At 36.2% G+C, this 22,826-nt stretch overlaps 1 long non-coding RNA gene across 4 annotated transcripts; it reads right to left on the reverse strand.

The window, feature by feature from the left end:
• Positions 1-3,211: 3,211 nt before the first annotated feature.
• LOC127642145 (uncharacterized) lies at positions 3,212-17,958 on the reverse strand. 4 transcript variants are annotated; one of them, XR_007970300.1, is made up of 11 exons: positions 12,044-16,879; positions 11,705-11,912; positions 11,510-11,585; positions 10,885-10,999; positions 10,519-10,582; positions 8,457-8,554; positions 8,088-8,285; positions 7,927-7,975; positions 6,980-7,127; positions 6,269-6,389; positions 3,212-6,169 (listed from the first exon to the last, which is right to left on the reverse strand). It is a non-coding gene; the product is annotated as an uncharacterized LOC127642145 (long non-coding RNA). The 4 variants fall into 4 exon arrangements; XR_007970299.1 differs by lacking the exon at positions 10,519-10,582 and adding an exon at positions 16,914-17,958 and having other exon boundaries at positions 3,214-6,169; positions 12,044-12,260; XR_007970298.1 differs by lacking the exon at positions 10,519-10,582 and having other exon boundaries at positions 3,214-6,169; positions 12,044-12,260; positions 14,698-16,878.
• Between the last annotated feature and the right edge of the window lie 4,868 nt (positions 17,959-22,826).

Below are 22,826 nucleotides of genomic sequence, written 5' to 3' on the forward strand. Positions count from 1 at the left end.
GCACATTTCATACACATTGGTAATTCAAAGTGCTTTACATAGAAGAGATTAAAATAAGAATAAAAAAATAAGAATAATTGAAACAGTTTAGAAAAAAATAAAATAAAATACAGTACAAACAGTTGGACACACAGTGGCACAGTGCTCATTCAGTAAATGCACAGCTAAACAGATGTGTTTTGAGTCTGGATTTGAATGTGATTAATGTAGGAGCACATCTGATCTCTTCTGGAAGCTGGTTCCAGCTGCGGCTGGCATAATAGCTAAAAGCAGACTCTCCTTGCTTAGAGTGAACCCTTGGTATTTCTAGCTGATGTGATCCTAATGATCTGAGTGATCTGTTGGGTTTATATTCAGTGAGCATATCTGCAATATATTGAGGTCCTAGCCCATTGAGCTAGTGTTGAGTGATTTATAAATTGAGTGATTTATATACCAGTAATAATATTTAAAATCAATCCTAAATGTAACTGGGAGCCAGTGTAAAGACCTGAGGACTGGTGTGATATGTTCATATTTTCTGGTTCTGCTCAGAATCCTGGCAGCAGCGTTCTGTATGAGCTGCAACTGTCTTATGGTCTTTTTGGGAAGGCCAGTGAGGAGTCCATTACAATAATCCACCCTGTTGGTGATGAAAGCATGCACAAGTTTCTCTAGGTCTTGACTGGAAACAAAGCATCTAATTCTTGCAATATTTTTCAGATGATAGTATGCTGATTTAGTTATTGCTTTGACATGACTACTGAAACTAAGGTCTGACTCTAGAGACACACCAAGATTCCTGACTTGATTTTTAGTTGTTTGACCCCTAGCGTCAAGGTATGCATTCACCTTGAGAACGTCATCTTTGTTTCCAAACACAATGACTTCAGTTTTGTCTTTGTTTAACTGAAGAAAGTTTTGGCACATCCAACTGTTTAATTCATCAATGCATTGGTACAGGGAGTCAATGGGGCTGTAATCGTTAGGTGATAGGGCTAAGTAGATCTGTGTGTCGTCTGCATAGCTGTGGTAAGCAATTTAGGAATATCTAAAGCAGTATATTCTTCAGCGACTTCATGATCGTTTAGTTCATGTCTTGGAGAGACAGCCACTGAACATTGACTACCTAGAGTTTATTTGCAGACAGGAACTAGTATTTATTAGTGCCCTGGCTGAAATAGTATATGTGTCAGAGGATGTAGTTGTAGCTCTTACAAATCTGAGCAACCTTATACAGCATCAGAGGGATATGGAGGCTTTGGAGGAGGTATCTGTAACAATGGAGCTGGAACCAGGACATGGAAGTGGACGTCCAAGAATTTCAATTTCTACGATCAACCTTACCCATCTAATAGAACTCGGGCTTCCAACCCTGTCTATTGCAAATTTATTTGCTGTGTCTCGTGCAACAATGTTCAGGAGGATGAATGAAAACAACTTATCTGTGAGAGCTTTGTACAGCACATGTACAGATGAAGAGCTTGATGCCCTTGTCACAGAGATTAAGACCTCTATGCCAGACACAGGATATCGTATGGTTTGAGGGGCTCTACTGGCACAGGGGCACTGTGTTCAGTGGGATAGGGTGTGTGCATCCATGCATCGTGTGGACAGTGTTGGTGTTCTCTCCAGGATGACCAACTTGAGATGTATTGCTCGGAGAAGATATAGTGTTCCTTACCCCAAGTACCTGGTGCACATAGACACCAACCATAAACTCATCAGGTATGTCTGCAGGCTTGGTATTAATTAACTTTTCTAAAATAACACTAAATAGTCATCATTAATCCTCAGATTTTTAATGTCCTGTTTCTCAACCATCTATTTTGTTTTTGTCATCTGACGTGGCCTGTATGAAATTATAGTGAAAACTTGACACTTCTGATATAACCACAGGCCATGTACTTTTAAGTGTTTTTAATTTTTATCAGGTACAACATGGTAATCTTCGGCGGAATAGATGGTTATTCAAGAAAGGTAAGACTTGTTTAAATGTTTGTTATTGGTTCAAGCACATAGTCAAGTCAAGTCACCTTCATTTATACAGCACTTTTAACAATATAGATTGTTTCAAAGCAGCTTTACAGTGATAATAGGAAATTAAGTAACAGAGATTGTTTTGGCTTTACAGCAGCTCTAGAACAAAGTTATTGTCCAGCTAAAATTAATTTTGATTGATTTACTTCCGTTGCAAAGATCATAAGTTATTAACTTAGGGGCCGCTAACACGACACCGCTCTAACAGAAAACCCTTAATGCGCTCTGGTCCGTTCATTTGCAAACAACATTGTTTGGTGCTCGAGAACGCAAACCTTGAAACAGGTTCCAAGGTACAAGCAGGGGGAAATTTTGAAAACTTTTATTATCTCAGTATAAACTTCAAAAAATGTGAATCTGTGAAAGCGCTGACAACGTGCACATGAATATTATGTGTTTAGTCTATAGGTATGCACTTTTGAATATATATGTGCACAGGCGTGTAGTCTTTCTTTACAAATTGACATCACCAAATTACTTTTGTAATTTGTCTAGCCTTAAAAATGTTATCTGTACAGAGGTAAAGGCACTTAAACACTATTGTAATTGTAAGGATTATATAATAATTATTATTATTATACTATTATTATTAAGAGCCATGCACCAAAGGTGTTAAGCCTGTATGTGTTTTTCTTCTCTTCCAATCTTGACTCTATGGCAGCCCATAGAACCGTATGGTAAAAAGTTTGTGAAATTTGGCACACAGATAGATTATTGCACATTACACATTACCACTTCATTTGTACTGAGATATAATTTTTTACAATTATTCAATTTTATGAATAATGTAAAAACTAAAAATGGTATAATAAAGAACACTTCAGATAAGCATTTTGCTATCTATCATTTATTTCAAATATATATATCTACAATAAACTCTGGGTGCTTCTCAATATCCCTCCTCGTCTCCTCCATCCTATGACCCAGAAACCGATCGAGCTCAGCCATCTTGAAGGACATCTCAATTCTCTAATTGCACCGCGAAGAGTCGAGGATCGAGGAGTGAGGCTTCCTGAGGAATCATGAGTGAGGATACACAGGTGTATCCTATGCGGAAGAGTTTTTTCTACTAAACGTGACGCACGTATAAATTCTCCTCCCCCTTCACATCAGTCACTATCATTTTAATTTATACTTTACCTTTGCAGTTTAAATAAACCACACATCTCACATATTTAAACAGGGTATCTTGCTTTATTATTATTTGTTATGAATTTCTTAAATAACCAAACTTCAACAACATAAGGGCAGATCCTTTGAGCGCTGTTGATGTGATATATGTGACGCTCAAATGATCGAGTATTCCAATGTATAAATAAACTTTCCTTCGATTCCTCCGTCCTCATTTACTTTCCTTGCAGCCTTTCCTCGCATCCTACAGGGGGAGTAGCTGAGATGTGACGAAAGGAAACGATGATGCACAAATAAGAATTGAGAAGCAACCTGTGTGTGTGTGTGTGTGTAAGTATGCTTGGTGTGTATTAAATATTATAGTTTAACCCTTTCATTTCTGTGTGTGTTTGTGAATTCTCCATCATGGATGTGTTCTGGTGTCAGCCATACATCTCGGGTTGGCTTAGACCAAAACAGAATAGAAGCGATAAAGGTCTTCAAGAGCTTGAACCCCAATAATACTGTCATCTGTTGGTACAGAAACATCTCTCTCTACTACTGTACTATCTTCAGCTGTAGATGTTTTAATATATTCAACAGATTATGTACCTGAAGATTTCAGACAACAACCGCTCAGACACCCATTTGGCATTTTTCAGAGGCAGTGAATACACATGGGTTTCCACAGAGGTATTAATTAATATTAAGTTGCAAAACATTTATTTTTGTCTATTATTTTATCACATACTTTTGTACTTTTCTGGATAATCTGGTAAAGTTAAGTTAATTGTGTATAATTGAAACCCATCAAAATGTGTGATGTTTTTGTTGCAGAGTGAGAGGAGATCATGGCGGTGAACATGTGGGAATTGCAGAACTAAAGTTTTCAGTTCATGGCACTGATGACAACAGCTTCATCGCCGGTAAAAGTGTGCATAATCAGAGTTAAATTCACTTTATGTTAGTGCTCTGACAGCATTAAAGGTGCATTCAGATTATGTACTTCTTTTGAGTAAATTCTTCATGACCATTAAAAATTTGCTATATTGTACAAATTTGTGTAGTATAAATGGAATTTGAACATACCACATTTAGTGTGCTATGGCGTCAGTGGCATTGCTTTACTGCCCAATCAAAAATCTTCTCCCATGGCCTCATGGGATAGTGAAGTGTTCATTAAATGTACACCTCAGCAGAAATAGTAGGTAATCTGGGTGCTTTTAACCTGTTTATGAATAGTATGAATTCGGACATACTATTCTCACTTTTTTCCCCCTACTATATGGGTTCACCATAAGTTGCAAGTGTTACTGTTTTATGTTGTTTAGACGCTCCAGTGACACCTAGCATGCTGGATGCAGCATTAGAAATCCATAGTTTTTAGTTACCAATGTATAAATTCACTATTCACATGAAGTCATGATTAATTTAATCCATGAGTGAAAGTTCCAATAACTGACAAATGGGAGTGTTTTACAGTTGGACAAAGGGCATCAAATATTGATGTCTTATAATTTACTTTAGATCAGGAGCAGATGTAAATGTTGTTCACACAAACTCATGAACATGAAGGTTTACTTTAGAACAGGTTTGATCTTCACTTTTTCAGCTTGTTTCATGAGAGAGCCAAATAGACTTTAACCTATTCAAGTCATATATGGTGTGCTTAATCAATGCTGGTTGTACTAGGCTAAATACTATCTTTCTTTTTATACAGAATAGAGCGTCTCTGGCGTGATTTATTCGTAGGGGTAACAAGCATCTACCACAACATTCTGCACACATTGGAGGACAGTCACCTGCTGGATATCAGCAACTCCTACCATTTATTCAGCTGTCATTATGTGTTACTGCCACACATCCAGGCCAGCTTGGATGTCTTTTCTGAGGGGTGGGACAACCATCCCATAAGAACAGAACACAATCTAACACCCATTCAGTTGTGGCAAGTGGGCCAGTTCCAAAACCCAATTATGGATCCAGAGGTAAATTTGGCATCCACGTAAAATGGAGGCAAATATTAAATGTGTAAAAGTTTTTAAAAAAAGTAAAATTATCTATGAAATTTGTTTTCTTCAGAATGTAGCCATACCCAACATTGAACTGGAGGATAGCGGATACTTGGAGGACCCAAACCTTGGGGTGCATCTTCCTGTGCTTGACATTTCATTGACAGATGATGAAATGGCACAACTTATAGAAACCATCAACCTCATGCAACATTCTGAGTCTTATGGAGTAGACCTCAATCTTAGCACGGTCCAGTATGTTGAGAGTTTAACTGAAAGTTAGTCCATGTCAGATTCCATTTACGGTTTCTTGCCTTGTTGTTCACCCTGCTTAATCTGTAGGTGTGGAGCTTTCATTTTTCATATTTACCCACTGTACAATATTTATTGGTAGAAAATAACATTATTTTTATACACCTACTAGAGTTTACCAACATGTGCCAAACATTTTTTCAACATTGGTATCCTAAATTTTTTTGACATGTACATGTGGTGTGCATATCATTAAAACTTTATGCAGTATGAAAAATTGTTTAAGGTTAATCTAAAAAAACAATCCTACAGATTACATTTGAGTGAACTATTCCTTTGACATTGCTTTTTAACAGTTTTTACTAACAAACAGGTTTTAACTGTGTTAAAAGACATTCAAGAGTATACCAACTTGAAAAAAAATTGGATTAAAGTTTAAAACACTGTAAAAGTTTGTAACACTTTAGCCTCTTGTCTTCTTTACTCTTAACTTAGGCTAAATCCTTTTTGCAATTTAAGAACATTACTAAACACACTGCCCCCTGTTATCTCTTCTAGTTAAATGAGACCAAATCCACTATTTACAGATTGTAGGCACATTACCATATCCATTTTGAATGTGGTGTAGCTCTGATAGTGACAGGGAAGGCACAACATATTGAAACACGTCTGAGCAACAGAGAATTTGGCAGTCACCACTTCCAAAACCAGGTTCTCTTCTGGCACCTCCCATCCCACCCAGAACTTTATTAGGTCACTCAGCATGTTTGGATATGCTATGAAAGAGTAATTAAAAGATATCATACATTTAACTGCTTTATGTAAATGGTATTAAGCCGCACACAGATAGTCAATTAACATACATAAAACCATACCTTCTTCAATAAATCGTCGCATGTAGCTTGTGATGATGCTCATTATTTCAACAGCAATGCAGTCATCATTGTCCTCATCATCATCCACAGGCTTGGGCCATGCAATTTTCTGAAGGACTTTCTATGAGGGTTTGAAAATTTATGTTAATGTGTCATGAATTATAATTTTTTTACTTGTATTTTATAAATGTTAGTAAAAAGAAAATCTATATATTCCTAAACCGGTCAGAAAGTAGAAATACATGGACATTTTTTATTCTGGTTTTCTACCTCGTTTTGAAACGGTTAGTGAGGCGTATGTGTTCTGATTAGCTAGCATCTTCACATAACTTATATTCAATACCAAGTGAGTCGGTCTCAGATGTGACTATTTGATAATTGCTGAGGATTCATTCTTGTACTAATGTGACCAATAGTTGGTCACATTTGTCACAAATCCAAGAAAGTAGGCAACGAGTAGTAGCAGGTATTTAATAAGATTAGGCTGAAGTTTTGAACTGAAATTACTTAAAATGTTTGTATACTATAACGACCTATATGTCAAAAGATAAATGCACATTTTAATTAGCAATTCATGGTCCTTTTAATTGTGTACGTTTATCGTTACAGTGACTGCTCTATAATGACAATATATTGTTTAATCTATATTGATATAATCTGTTATACATAAGATTTTTCCTTTAGTGCTTTTCCAAATACAAGCATACTAACTTGTGCTGTAATGTCCATTTCTGACTCCCTTGGGAAAACTACTTGGTGACTGCCAAGTCTTTGGGATAGTAGTGGCCAGATACCAGTTTCTTTGAGACCTTTGATCTTTAATGAGATCTTTAATCTGGCTTTTAACACGTCCAAGTACCTGAAAACAAAATGTACAAAAGACAGTTTAATTTTGAAACAGCTTAATAAAGGTTAAATAATTGATTTCCATTTAATATGTTTTTTTCCATAAACAGTGAGCTTAGGCAACATAATTAATTTAGTAGATTGAGATATACACACACACACTACCTGTCAAAAGTTTTGGATCATTAAGATTTTTAAGTCTCTTCTGATCACCAAAGATGCATTTATTTGATTAAAAAAAATATATAATAAAAACAAAGTAATAATGTGAAATATTACAACAATGTAAAATGGCTGTTTTCTATGTGAATATGTAGTAAAGTGTAATTTATTCCTGTGATCAAAGCAAAAAGAAAGGTACATAGACAGATAGGTTTTATGGTATTGCAAGGGAGTTACTAGGCCATTGCTCATATTCTAAGTGGTTGCTAGGGTGTTACTAGAATGTTTTAGTACGTACCTAGGTATTGTACTAAAACATAAAAAGTTTATTTTCAGCATGCTGCTAGGTTTGGGTTAAATAGAGACTAATATATATATATAAAATATAGTAACTATAATAACTAAAACAAAAAGACTTACGGCATGTGACAACAGCTGTTGAAACAGCCAGTCTCGATTAGAAGATGACGGAACAGGGAGATCCCAGAACAGGCAAAGATGTAATGATATTTCACAATTACCCTGTTTTAACTGTATTTTGGATTAAATAAATGCAGCCTTGGTGAGCAGAAGAGACTTCTTTGTAATGTTTCCAAACTTTTGAATATATTTTTGTGTCCATTGAATAGAATTGCAACTGGATTACATACCCAAATGTAAAGATGTGACGATTGACTCCTTTGCCAACAGCTGCATCTCCTAAAAAGAAATCAATTTAAAAGAAAAAAAATAGCAATCTCAAGTAAATTTCACAAATTGTACAAACAACGGTTACTTCAAACAATGTTCCAGTAATTACAGAGTGTAATACCTGTCAATCTACATTTCAATGGAGCTGACCAGTTAACACTGTTCATTTTATAAAATAAAATCAGTGTACTGTCCTGCTCATCCAAAGTATCAAATTGGTTGATCTGTAGTGACATAGATGGACAGTCCGAACTTTGGGAAAGCAATTCTGCACAGAACATTCGAGATGCTTTCTGAGGGTCAGTTTCGTATTTCCATGCTGAAAATGAAATTCACAAGTTATGCAAAAAAGATTTTACAAATATAGTTGTACAACAAATCTAGGGCTAAAAACAAAGCCACAACTAGAGTTTATATTTTTACATATAGATGCACTTGTATCATAGCAGTACAACAGAGCTAACCAAGCAGAATATGTGTGGGGCATAACCTGCTGATAGTGATGTGGATGACTGTGCAGTTGAGGCTCCTGGCAGTTCTTCTCTTGTTGAAGTGCTTGGAGAATCACTGCCACTGAAAGTCCTCCCTCTAAAATAGGCATGGGACATACAACTTTTTAATTTTGTTTATCCTACCAGTTCAGAAACTCTTGCACATTAAATGAAGAGAAAGAAGCATCCATTATACATGGAAAAAAGTATTTATAGCTAAAGATGTCTGTTATGCAGGGACGTGCACAGACATTTTGAGGGGCAGGGGCTCAAGTGAAAAAAAAGGGCACATCTCATAATTACGTATTTTTTTTACTTTTTTTAAACTTTCATCTTCTATTGCTTCCTCAGACTCAACATTATCCACCGTTTCCCCCTCTATAGTCTCTTCCTCTTCACCACAGACAGTGATTTCCTGATCATCTTTGAGATTTCAACTGCTCTCTCAGGTGTAACACTTTCAACATCTGAGTTATCTGTTCTCTCTTGGGTTTTGCTTCTGATACCTGGTTTTAACCACGCATTGTGATTTGCTACTCTTGGCTGTTTCCTGGTGTTCCTTCTCCTTCCTTTTCTGTATCCTTTCTTTTTTTGGCATTATGCTGCCTGCAGGCATGATTAAAATTAATTGTTTAAATACTTTTTGTTTCACAAGCAAAATAACTTTTTAGCGTCACACAACCAAGCATCAGAATACTGAATTGCCTGAATGTTTTAATCAAATACATAATATGTACATAATATATTATACAAAAATAAAATATTATTATTGCTATGCATGTACACACACACACACACACACACACACATACACAATAACTGATGGTGACATGGACTTAGTTTCACATTTGAGGAAGGACTGTATCATCATCATCAAATAAAACCTTCAAAATCCACATTTAGATGGAGTTTGTTTTAAACCTACTATCCTCCATCTGTTTGCATCTGTAGATTTCTTCTAAATTCACCAATTTAGATTTCTAAATTTCAGGGGGAAAGACTCTTGATGTAAGTCATTAACTGGGGACGTTCTGTGGTGATATGCTTTAATTATTTTGTTTATCCTATTTACCTGCATTGCCCTGTCAATTAGATGCAAATATGCGCATTTTAACTAGTTGACGCCTAATTTGCATATCAGTTTATCGATTGTGATGATGTTATTAGACACACACACTGTATTCACCTGTAAGGGTCCCCATTTAGTACAGTAGCACTGTATGGCCATGATATATTTGCCTTAGCTAAACTGTAGCTAACTTATTACATTAGGCATGCAGCCACTCACCTCAACACAAGCCAAGAAAAACACTGCTGGGAGGGGCCGCTGCTGCCTCGTGTGTGTGTGTGTGATGTGCCGATGGGGAGGGAGCGCTTCAGAACTCCTGACCCGATATTTATATACACTATTCAATAAATATATTTGCTTGACAGTGAAGCTGTGCGCATTCTGCGCAAACAGGAATATATATTATTTAAAAAAAAGAAAAAAGAAAAAAGGGCACTTTCTCTCCAGGAATAAAAAGGGCAGGTGCTCAAGCCCCTTTTGATGTCTATGTGTGCACGTGCCTGCTGTTATGGGATTAAATAAAAGATTAGTTCACCCAAACATTATATATTTTTAAATCTTCTTTTCATCTACATTCCATCTCAGCTGTTGTTGACCTTTGTTGTTTATCTTCTGTTCTATTGTTCATATCTTTAACAAACAATGCCTTTAACAATATGGATCATTCGCCTCTTTGCACAGAAACACGTTTTATAGTTAAAAATATTTTAGTTATAGATTTGTTTCTAACAAACAAATGGCATTTCTCTTCAGAAGACTTTGAGTGACAAGACAAATAAGGAATAATAGTTTGTTTTATAAATGTGACTGCTAGAAATTTTGGTTCCGGTCTTCGTTTTCTCTGTGAACAAAATTCACCAACAGCTGAGATGGAAAGAAGGTCAGTAACTTAAAAGATAAATATCAACTTTGGGTGGACTAATTCTTTAAGGTATTAAGTAAGAGTCTAAAGAACAAATGTCATTCTATTGTAGCATAACTTTACCCTTCACCTCAAATGCTTGCATGATAAGGCAAGACATCATTTGGGAAAGAAATCTGGCAAATGGGACAGATCTGTAAAAATAACAAATGTACAGACAACTTATAAGTTACTAATTTCTTTCAGGTACAAGTTAAGAAATTTGCTAGTTAAATAAATATTTCTTTCAATATAATTTAAATTACTGTTGAATACTGCATATTTGCTACCGTAGACAAAATTATGCCGAAGGTATTAAAAGTTGCATATCAGTCTCATCGAACTTCAGAATAACCTCACAGAGCAGTTTGAAAGGGACCACAGATTCTTGGGTGTATATTTGGCAAAGCAAAAATAAATTTCTGCATTCATCAGGAAATTAATTTTGGTCAAATACCTGGGAAGATTGTTCTAAATCTGTTTGAAGTGGGCTTGAGCTGGTCAATGGCTCCAATAACATTTCCATCATCATCATCATCATCATCAAGCACAGTCACATCATTTACTGATTTCTAAAAAAATTATGTAAACAGATTTGAACTAGAAGAATTAAGAAAGCATTATGTGTTTAAAATATAATAAAAGACAAAAACAATACAAGTAGAACCTACAGACAACCTACAGTTGTTTTGCACTCTTCAATGTGTAAGGGCAACAACGGCAGTGGTATTTTCCTGCCACATTTCATACAGTTTGACAGTGGCATCTTTACAAACTCCACAGATTCAAATGGTAATGGTTCAATGGAAAGCTGCTCTTGTAGTGGAACTACAAATAGCACATTCTTTCCATTATTTGACACCGACTTCAGGAGCCGAATTGAGTATCCATCACAGTCAGTGGGAATTAAAGTAAGTTTACGCCGCCCACCACCAACTTAATGTAAATTCAGAGGATCAAACTCAGGAATCATTTCTGATTTCCACATCCTTTTTGCAATAAAATCTGAAAGCACTAAATAACTATATTACCTACAGCATCAATAAAGACCTATGTATATTTGACATGCAAATTATAAATACCTGTAGATTTGTAAAACATCCAGCCTCCCTGAAGATTTTTTAATTTAGGAAATTCTTCCTCAAGCAGAGTGACAATCTTAAACAAGCAAACACCACATTCATCATTCAAGTCAAGGAAAAAAAAGATTTTACTTGCATCAAGTAAATAATCAATTACTTCACATTCACTCGTGTTTTGTTTATGTTTGCAATTACCTCACTGTGTTTAAAGGTGTCTGGAACACTTAACAGCCTTTTCCCAAGCCCAGCACATACAAGTTCCAAGTCTTGATCTCCTTTTGGAGTAAACATTGTTGGTTCGGAGAGCACATATATTTTTTCACATTGACAGGTTTGGCCAAAGATAATTTTTTTTTTCCCCTTAGGATGGTCTTTTTCAGTCCTAAACATACTTGGGAACTGCCTACGGCCAGAGTGACAAAGAGACACATTTTTGAGGAAAAGTTATTTCTCTTATATGTTTTAATGTGTCATTACCATCTTTTAAAATATTTCAATAATGCTAAATGTTTAAATGAAAATAAATAAAATTACCTTTTTAATGCCTGCCTCACCCTATTTTCTGGTGCTGGCACAGACGGCAAAGGAGTAATGGCACTTGTCCCACTCATTCGCACATTTTCTCTTGTTGGTGTATTAACACTCCTTGATGTACCAATGCTACTAGCTGAAGATGGAGCCAGGCCCCTGGCTAACACATCAATAAGAGCCCTTGCAGCTGATTCCACTTCTGATGATAATGCCTGTCAAACTAAAAATGTAATTCAACAACCTTACATGAGTTAATGTTAAATCAACAATTCTATACGTTACACCATTTTGTTTATTGGCTGTAGTTACTTAAGAGACATACATTATGCTTGGATTCTCAGTAAATTATTATAATTACACAATTTGTGATTATGTCTTACATTTAACTAACTGTGCATCAGAACACTTATAATAAATTAGGTAGCCTATATTCATATTATTTTTAACTACCTAAAATCAGTGCATATAACCTTAAACATTTGGAGCTTCTGATACTGGTTTCTCTACGCGTTGACAACGTGATGATTTCATCGACTGTAAAAAAAGATGGACGACGCCCAATCGCTCTTTTCCATTGGTGAGAACTGAAGCCGCCAGTGTCCTGATATGGCGCTGACATCTTGGGACTTGAGTCTGCGCAGTTGCGATTTCGTGACCAGACCTGTGCAGTAGTGAGCAGGAAGTAAAGCTGCAAAATCAAGGCCCCGCCCTCACTCTCGCTGAATCAATCGCAAGCACACGCCCCTGCACTTTTGACTTATGACGGTGTGAAATAATTAATTATAGAAATTTAGATACTAAATTTAAAGCTCCAATCTCCTCAGTCCTCCGAAGATCCCGAAAAAAGTCTGTTGGTGCTTCAGTGACTACTTTGCTCAGAGAACCTGTCAATCACAGCTGTCAATCATGATGTCACAGCACCGTTTTTATAGCATCAAATAACTAACTAAAAACAAACTTATTTTGAAATTACATCAACATGATAGAAACTACAGTAAATGACAAACTATCTTTGGAAAAAAAGATATGTGAAGTGTAATTTAATAGTTTAGTTGGTCTCACGTCCTGTTGAATAACATGGGGAGGCGGGGTTTATGACCTATACTAGGACCAGTCACCGTGGGGCGATCGAGACGTTTTGGCTTCACTTTTGAGGGCTTGTGCGGCACACTTGGTTGATTTCATGTGATTCTGAGCCATTTGGCCACTTGTCCAGTTTGAAGGGGTGAGTGTTGTACTTTTCCATTGGCTGCTGAGTAGTAGGGTTAAACCATTTCTGTAAGCCTGGGGGGTTTGCCTGCCACTATTTAACATACTAAGGATCCTCTAATTTCTTGGTCCTTTTCTTTTGTGTGTAGCCTACAAAAATTAAATATTTGTATTGCAGTTTTAAGACTTAAAATAAATTGTAAAGTTATAAGTTATTTTCATAAAGATAAATTGCCTCCTTTTGCTCCACTACTACCTCTTTCGATAAAAAAAAAAAACCACACACATCAGTGGACATTCTTGCTTTTTACACCCTTCATCAATCTTTAGTTTTATATCATTACATCAACAATTGTGTGGCTGCAGTTACAACAGTGGTACTCACTAAATGTTGGTTTAGGATACAGACCATTGTAATAAATATGTATTTGGAAAACATGAAACTACTCTGAACATTTTTATTGAATGTAGATTATGACCAGCAGGGGGAATACTAGACTAGCCCATACCCTTAATCCCAATGAAATGGTAAAATAATGACAATTTCCTGATTTTAACCAGGTGCTTGGGGTGGGAAACACTTTTAACAATTTAAGATCAACTTCGTCTTAATTGATATATAGGGCCCTATAAAATCCGTTTTATTTTTTCCCAAATTCTGTTTTCTTTTTCCCAAATTCCGTTTTTTCCGTTTTAATTTTTGAAAATTCCGTTTTTTCCGTTTTAATTTTTGCGAATTCAGTTTTTTTTTACCCTTTATTGTTATTTCAGTCGTAAAAAGAGTGTGCTTTTAATGTTAATGATTAAAATGTACACAAATAAAACAGGAATGACCTTAAATTTATTGAGGTAACAAACATCACATTTACTCAGTACTTTTACTGCATGATGCAACATAACACTGCACTCTAAGTACTAACAAAATATTAATGGTTATGAATCAATGGTTATAAATAAAAGTGCTCCATTAGCTTTTTCTTTCAAGTAAAAAAATAGGACCTCTCAATTTCAGAATTATAAAGTATTTCATAAAGAATCATCTTTTCCATACAGTACATTAAAGTGCATCAAAAACAAGGCAAAATACAGCAAGTACTCCCTGAGTTATACAATTAAAGTTGACTTTGTCATCATGTAACAGACAAAAACTTTTGATCAAAAGTAAAGTTGTAGGACTAGTTAATCCTTGTGAGCTAACTTTCTTTCAGACACTAGACACTGTGCAGCTATTATAATGTTATCTTCCCTTGATTGTACAACAGTTTCTTGCCAGTCTCTTTGCCGAGACACAGAGAGAAATATACAACTGTTGATGTCATCACCAAAAATAAGAACGATTAGGATTTTAAGAGCATAAATGCCACTGTTATTATACATGGGAGTATGCGAGGTGGAGAAGAGAGCCAAGAGGATGGTAAAGACTGAAGATGAACTGGTCAATTACTCACCCCTCAACAGCAGGCGAGCAGGCTGGTCTACTGTTGCCTTTTGGACCGGTATCTCCTCTAGCTGACACGGAGAGACTAACTGGTCCCACCGGCGGGAGAGAGATACAAAGAAACACCACAGAGGCATGGCATGACAAAAAAAAAATACTGTTCCAAAATGTAAATTACACTTTGGAGTGCATCTATGGCTAGACTACCAATCGGTCCTGCCAGTGTCTCCACATCCTGGAGTTGTTGCATCTGTGCATGTCTTGGACTGAATTGGTTAGCAGGAACTGTTACTCTTTCTTGCCAATTCAGAGCAGGAATTGCAGCAGCAGCACCTTGAGCAGTGTTGGATCCAAAAATCTCTGCCATGGCTGTGAGTGGTGGTGTTTGCCTCTGAAGACATCCTTGAACAAATATCTGATATGGTGTGTGGTGGCCAACAGTGCGCAAGCCATGGATTTTCCTTTGTTCCCTGAAAACTTCAAGGTCCCGGTTAATCCGTGGCAGGTAAACATAATGCAGTGCCCACAAGTGCAGCTCATTGGTACGGTCAATGATTCTATCATTTTCAAGGAAGGTGAAAATCTGGTGGTACACATTAGTCATACCTCTCCAGAGATCTCCCCAAAGCCTCTCAATCCACTGGTTATGGACACTTCTGCCCCGGATGGCACTTCCTCTTTCTAATCCACGGTAAATGTTCATGAACAAGCGAACAGCATAATTTTCTCCCCCATGGTCACACCTTATTCAAGACGGTACCCCATACCCAGCAGTGTATTAATTTTAAATAGTGTGTAATATGTAACACACACACACACACACACACTAGAGGTCGACCGATATGGTTTTTTCAGGCCGATGCCGATCTTTTGAAATCCGGGTCGGCCGATGGCCGATAAATGCTGCCGATTTATTTTGGCCGATATGCGCTTGTTTTTAACCTCTTATTTGAACCTTTTATTTGAAAGATAAAATGTAACAAATAATTACTTAAGATAGACAATTTCTCAACAAATACATTTATTGAACACTTGACCAATCTGCACTTGTACACTTAAATTAAAAATGTATAATGTAAAAACATATTGTATAAATAATGTATAAATATATATATTAAATAAACAAAGCAGGTGTTACGAACTGCTCTGAGACACTAAGGTTGAAATCCAAATGCAGCTTTAATCAAGGGGCAATCCAGACACGTAATCCAATATTCAGAGCATCCAAGAGAAGCACAGGCATAACTAGGGATGGGCATCGTTAAGGTTTTAATGGTATTACTACTCTTACCGATACTGCTTATCGATCCGGTACTTTAACAGTATTCTTAACGGATCTTTTTGTTATTTATATATATATATATATATATATATTAAACAAAGATAAACAATAGAGAAACAAAAGATAAACATTATATAGGCACAGTGATTTAATTTCAGGAAGGTCTACTAACATTACTGTTCAGGTGTGGTCTAAAAAGAAATCTAATAAAGTAATCAATTGTAAAATAACACTGCATAGTTTATCATAGATAGATTAATGCTGATTAATGCAGAAGTTATTCATTCAAGAACTGTAAGTGATTTTCTATTTGCCTTTTGTTGTTTGATTCGCAGTAATGGCTCAATCGTCACATGTTTATTAGACTGCTTCCCCTTGAAGACTGAGTGCAGATCTAATAGGCTCCTGATGCACCATATCCTGATGCTATTTCCATAACTACATCCATTTAAGACATAAACTGTGTTTAAGTGAATCTCCAAGCCGATCGTTTTGACATATCTTTGTGTATAGTTAATAGACGCACATGAAACCCAAAGTAGCCTATACTTTGCTTGTCTCATTGCGGTCCGTTTCGGAGCGTGCGCCGCCTTGGGAACGGTATCTCTTGCGCTCTTTTTATAATTAAAGCATCCCGCAATTTAGCAACAGTAGCTAGACTGCATTTTACAACAATCACCGATCGTGCTGATTCTGACGTTAAGTTTAACGGAAAGAAATGTCATTGCACCGCTGTGAAGGGAAGGAAGTTGTGCTAGACAGAATGCGGCTTATGTATAAATATTCTTTTTATAATCTTTGGAAGGCGAAATCTAAAATAAAATCAGACTAATACCATAGATCTAAAGTGAAACGAGGCTAAGTTTGAATGTTTAGTTCTGTCACACAAGCAGGGCTCGTGTGTGCTCTCTCTCTCTCTCGAACCGATAACGTCCCGAGCTTACCAAAGCCAGTCCTTCAATAGCCTATAGTGCGTTGGTATCATCATCATCATCTTCTTCTTCATTGAGTGACAACCCTCTCAAATAGAAGACACACAAACAGAACAAATAATGTTCTGATTTAGTCTCAGATTCTCTGTCTGTAATGGCAAAATTCTTGCCTACTTATTGTGACATGATAGCAACCCTTCTGCTGTGATAATGCAACTTCAACTACGCTATCAATATCCAAAGTAGCCGAAAGTCATGTCTCCTATCGCGTTTTTTCTTGAAGTTGGCAGTAACGTATCAAAAGTTTTTAATTAAATAAAGGAGTTATACGAATTTAATCCTTACCGCTTTCTCCAAGGAACTTAGCTCACTCTGCTGGAAAATGACTCTAGGGGCAGTGTGCGTCGAACACGTGTTCCACAACAACACTAGGCTGCCCACAGATGAAATATGAAAAAACCTGAACATTAACTTGTGTCTATGGTGCATTTCTATAAAAACAGGTGTATTTCTTTAAAAATAGGATGTGTTTGTTAATTAGTTGGATTATGACATGTATATCTTTAAAGATGCGTGTCAGCATATATAAAAATATATGGTTATGTCTCATTAAAATACATGTATTTCTTAGATATCTCTTATATGATACATAGGATGTAGTCAGAACAGACAGCTGACCGGACTCAAGATTGTTGACGATTCAATAAACTTTAATTTTGGAATCTGGAACCCTGGACTCCGAAAGTTCTTGCATTTTAGAGAGAATCGTCAAAGATTTTCCACTACATGTCCGAACAACATGCATCGGTTCAGGATCTGTGCTTGTTTATTCTGATGTCATCATAGTTAATCAGATCCACAAGTCATGCACACCAGTACAGCAAAAACAAATTCATATTTGCATGCAGAATATTCACTCATAAAAGTGAGTGAAATGCTTGCACTGTAGAGCCCTGTAAATGATTCTGTTAGTTGAGTGTTTAGTCTCACTGTAACTAATTTATCATCTGCATATACTTGATGAGCTTGTGGTTCCCATCTATGGGCCACAGCGAAACACTACAATGCATATGTAATTAAACATACATTTTTGTGGGTGGAATGTTTCCATATCAGGATGGAGGAGACGACCAACTCTGAAAGTTGCAAGTCTTGTTTGCTCCCTTCACCTTGGTCCTCTAATGAGAGTATTTTGTCTGAACATCCTCAGCCTGAAAAAGTGACAGAAAATGTGAGACCAAATCCAAAAGCCTAGATAGCCAATGTCTCCGAAAAAAATACATAACATATCCATAACTAATGGCAAGTGGTTAATTAATGTTAAGATAGGCCTATTAAATATAATACACGCAAGGTGGCCATTTTAGGACATCCTCGACTGCTTTAATCATAAGATGTACAATGTTAAACTTAGATGGCGCTTGTCTGCAGTGAGGCAGAGTCCCAGCCTAATAAAGCCCTATTAATCCTTCATCAGTGTGCTACAACCAAACTGAAAGGAAACCGTTTTGGCTGAATACAAAAGCCATGTAAAGCACCTCATATAAATCTGGTTTATATGGAAAATCCAGCTCCTTGCCCCACAAATGGCTACCTGATAAAGGACATCTAAACCTGATACAACACAAATTTGACCAAATAGATCTACAACTGATGGATGACAAACGACAGAATGACCACCATATAGCTACAGTCGGTGTCTATTAATTTGTCTATCCTTTCCCAAAGCATGGAAATACTTTAATAGCGCAGTTTTTAAACTCACGTGGTGAGGTCAACAAGGTGTCATGTCTTATACTGAGACCTTGCGGTCACTTGACAACGAATGCTACATTCAAAAATTAAACAGAATCAATAATAATGTTACTCGAAGGCAGGATCAAAGTTAGATAACGTTACTGCCAGACCATAATTTCACTGCCATCAATAAATATGTTAAACTGAGCAGCTGAAACATTCGGCGTGAGTGCAGTCCTCTATTTATTAAAACCTTTAACAGCAGAAATGTTTCTATCAAAAAGTGTCATTTTCACGCAAACTTAACATTAAACCTTTTGAAAAACATGGTGAATTGGGGTCCTTTACAGATATTTCCCAGCTAATTCAAAGTTCCCAGCTTTTCTACAAGACTCTCAGAAGAACTCGGCTGCTCCTGTCTTCTTCTTCGGTTTTATGGCGGGTGGCACCAACATTAAGGTGCATTATCGCCACCTACTGTGTTGGAGTGTGGACCAGAGTTTACCCATTGCGTGAAAAAAAAAACCTAACTAAATTCTCTTAATTAACTCTGTTTTCTTGAGATAATGAAATACACTCCTACTTCTCTTTGTATTTCATAAAGTTGACGTTCTGTATTTCCTGTATCCCATTTTTTTTGCCACTCCTTAAAAGTATATGCTTTAATTATTGCTTTTGCTTCATATTTACTAAGTGAGATATCCATAATCTCCTTATTTTCCAAAGCCTGTTTTGCTAACCCATCAACCACTTCATTGCATTTTATCCCCCTATGAGCTGGTATCCACATAAATAGTCATTATGTTCATATTCTTTAATCTATACAGATTTTCATATATCTTTACTATATCCTGTCTACAGTGAGATGTGAATGATTGTAGTGACTGTAATGCCGAACAAGAATCTGTACAAAGAACAACCTTTTTAATTTGTGTCTCTTCTATCCATTGTAATGCTGTTGCAATTGCCATCATCTCTACTGTGTATACTGACAAATGATCTGATGTCCTCTTATTAACAGAATATTTTAAGGATGGAATACTGAAAGCAAAATCTGTTCTCCCAGTATTAGGATCTTTAGATCCATCCGTATATACTTGGACAAATGCTTGATGTACAGTTTGTACCCTATCTTCAACAACATCTACAATATTTCTAGAGTCTTTATACACTTTCATTAACTCCAGAATATAAAAATCTATGAATACTGCAGGAAACATCCAAGGTGGAGTTATTGACAATGATACTGCAGGAATATATCTTTTCTGACTTAGTCATTTCTCTAGCTTCTACATCACTATTCCATGCAAAGCACTTCTGATTAGACCTTTCCTTTTCCTAGCATGGAAGAAGTACCTTTACTGTTGGATGATGTTCTTCTGAATGACCTTGAAGATTTACCCAATAGCTCATCATTAACTGCTTACGTCTGGTTTGAAGCGGCATTTCCCCCACTTCAACCTGAAGAGCAGATCCAGGAGTCGTTTCAAAAGCACAACAACAGAGTCTCAAAGCTTCAGCTTTTATCACATCCAGCTTCTTTAATGAAGTTTTTGCTGCTGATTCATAAGCTATACTTCCATAATCTAACACTGATCTAATCAGTGCTATATAAATATATTTCAATGCAGATCTACTCGCTCCCCATTCTGATCCTCTTAGACATCTCATCACATTTAAAATCTTTTTGCATTTAGTGACTACCTTATGAATATTTTCATTCCATGTTAATTTTGCATCAAACCACACACCCAAAAACTTAAAAACGTTGACTCGTTCAATATTTTGCCCATACATCTTTATCTGTATATCAATGCCTCGTTTCCTAGTGAACATTAATGCTTTGGTTTTCTCTACTGAAAATCTGAATCCCCAAATTACCATTTTTCTACCACCTCAATTGCCTCCTGTATTTTTCCTGTAATATGATTAATATTCCTTCCCCTTTTCCACAATTCTCCATCATCAGCAAACAATGATCGCCCAATGTCTCCTTGGACTTGAGAAAATACATCATTTATCATAATGGAAAAGAGTATTGGACTAATGATGCTGCCCTGAGGGGTACCATTTTCCACCATATAGCTTCCAGATAAGGCTTTCCCAACTCTGACTTGAATAAATCTATCAAATAAGAAATCCAATTATAAATTCTACCTGCTATTCCTATCATATCAAGTTTGATCATTAGTCCTTCTTTCCAAACCATATCATATGCTTTTTCGACATCGAAGAAAACTGCCATCATTGATTCTTTATTAGCTTGAGCTTTCTTAATGTCTGTTTCCAGACATATAATAGGGTCCATAGTTCCTCTCCCTCTCCGGAAAACACTCTGATGAGGTGATAGAATTCCTCTGCTTTCCAAATAAAATGCTATTCTTTCCGTAATCATTCTTTCCATTATCTTTCCTATATGTGAAGTCAATGCTATTGGTCTATAATTCTTTGGATTTGATGGGTCCTTTCCTGGTTTCCTAATAGGAATAATCACTGCCTCCTTCCATCCAGTTGGTAACTTTCCTTTTTTCCAAATTTTATTATAAAAGCCTAGCAGCTTTATAGATGCCAAAACACCCAAATGTTTTAACATTACATAGCAGATTTCATCCTTCCCCAGAGATGTTATTCCAACTCTTGCTATTGCCCTATTCATTTCATCTATAGTAAACGGAGCATTAATTGAGCTGTTCATTTCATTCCGTCTCTCAAGCCTTCCAGGATAAGCTGATTTTGTTAATTCCTTTCCTCCCTTTCCCTCCTCAGTTAGGTTATTTGAGCTATGGATTTCAATGAGTGCCTTTGCTATCATTTCTGCCTTTTCTTAATCAGATATTGCTGCCTTTTCCCCTACCTTCAGAACCGGATATTTCCATTCTCTTCTGATTCCTCTCATACGTTTAATCATGTCCCATACCTCTCCCACAGGTGTAGATCTACCAATTTTATTGCAAAACATCTGCCAGCTTTGTCTTTTTGAATTACGTATAATTTTCCTAACCTTTGCTTGAATTTCCTTATATTTGATTAAGTTTTGAAAATTATGAGTTCTTCTTAATATTCTTAGAGCTTCATTTCTTTCTTTAACTACTCTACTACATTTATCTGTCCACCAAGGGACCACCTTTCTCTTAATTTTCCCCTTACTTTTAGGAATTGACTCATTTGCAGCTTCAATCAATACTGTTTTCAATTTTTTAATCAATCTCCTTAATATCTTCATTTAAATCTATTTTGTCCATTTCTCTCTCACAAATAAAACTAAACTCTTCCCATTTCGCCCTGGCAAATATCCATTTCCTTATTGTTTTTCCTTGATGTTTATTTCCCTGTAGTAATATTCTACAAAACACTGGATAATGGTCACTTTCGATTGATGATTCATATGATACATCCCACTCACATTTCCCTGCTAAATTATTCGACACCAAAGTTAAATCCAATACTGACATATTCCCTGTATGTACATCTAATCTTGTCCCTCTCCCATCATACCTCTACCTTTTCCTCTAACAGTTTTTCAATTACCTCTCCATTTACATCTGTTTTTATTCCTCCCCATAATGTGCTATGTGCATTAAAATCCCCACATATCACTCTCCTATTTCCATCCATTCCTTTGATTTGCATTAAACTACTCAGGTCTAATTTCTTACAAGGATTATAGTAATTAATGATTTTTTAGCTCTCCTTCCTTTGTCCACATCTCTAGGATTATATATTCTTGCTCATTTCTTATTCATACCTCTCTAAATGCTACATCTTCTCTAATAAATGTTATACATCCACCCCCTACTCCTTCCCTCCTATCGTATCTAACACAATCATATCCAACTAGTCTAAAATCTAAATTTGGCCTTAACCATGTCTCCTGTACACAAATAACATCGGGTTTACTAGATAACTCCTCTATATAGTTTTTAAAATCTTGTCCATTAGCCAGCAAACTTCTAGCATTCCATTGTAACAAGAGGACCATTATTAATATTCCATACTTGTTCCTGACTTGCCTGAATGCTGAGATAATTTCTTACTTCCTCCCATGTCAGCCCACTGATATTTAGATGATACACTGCTGCTTTTACAATTATTTGTATTCTTTCAGTCTTGGATTTAATCTCCATTGTGGCATTAACTACCCCTGCTATGAAAATAACTAGTTTATTAAGGTCAACCAATACTTTTTCC

This window comes from Xyrauchen texanus, unplaced genomic scaffold (genome assembly GCF_025860055.1).
Source record: "Xyrauchen texanus isolate HMW12.3.18 unplaced genomic scaffold, RBS_HiC_50CHRs HiC_scaffold_423, whole genome shotgun sequence".
In the NCBI taxonomy this organism is placed as follows: Eukaryota; Metazoa; Chordata; class Actinopteri; order Cypriniformes; family Catostomidae; genus Xyrauchen; species Xyrauchen texanus.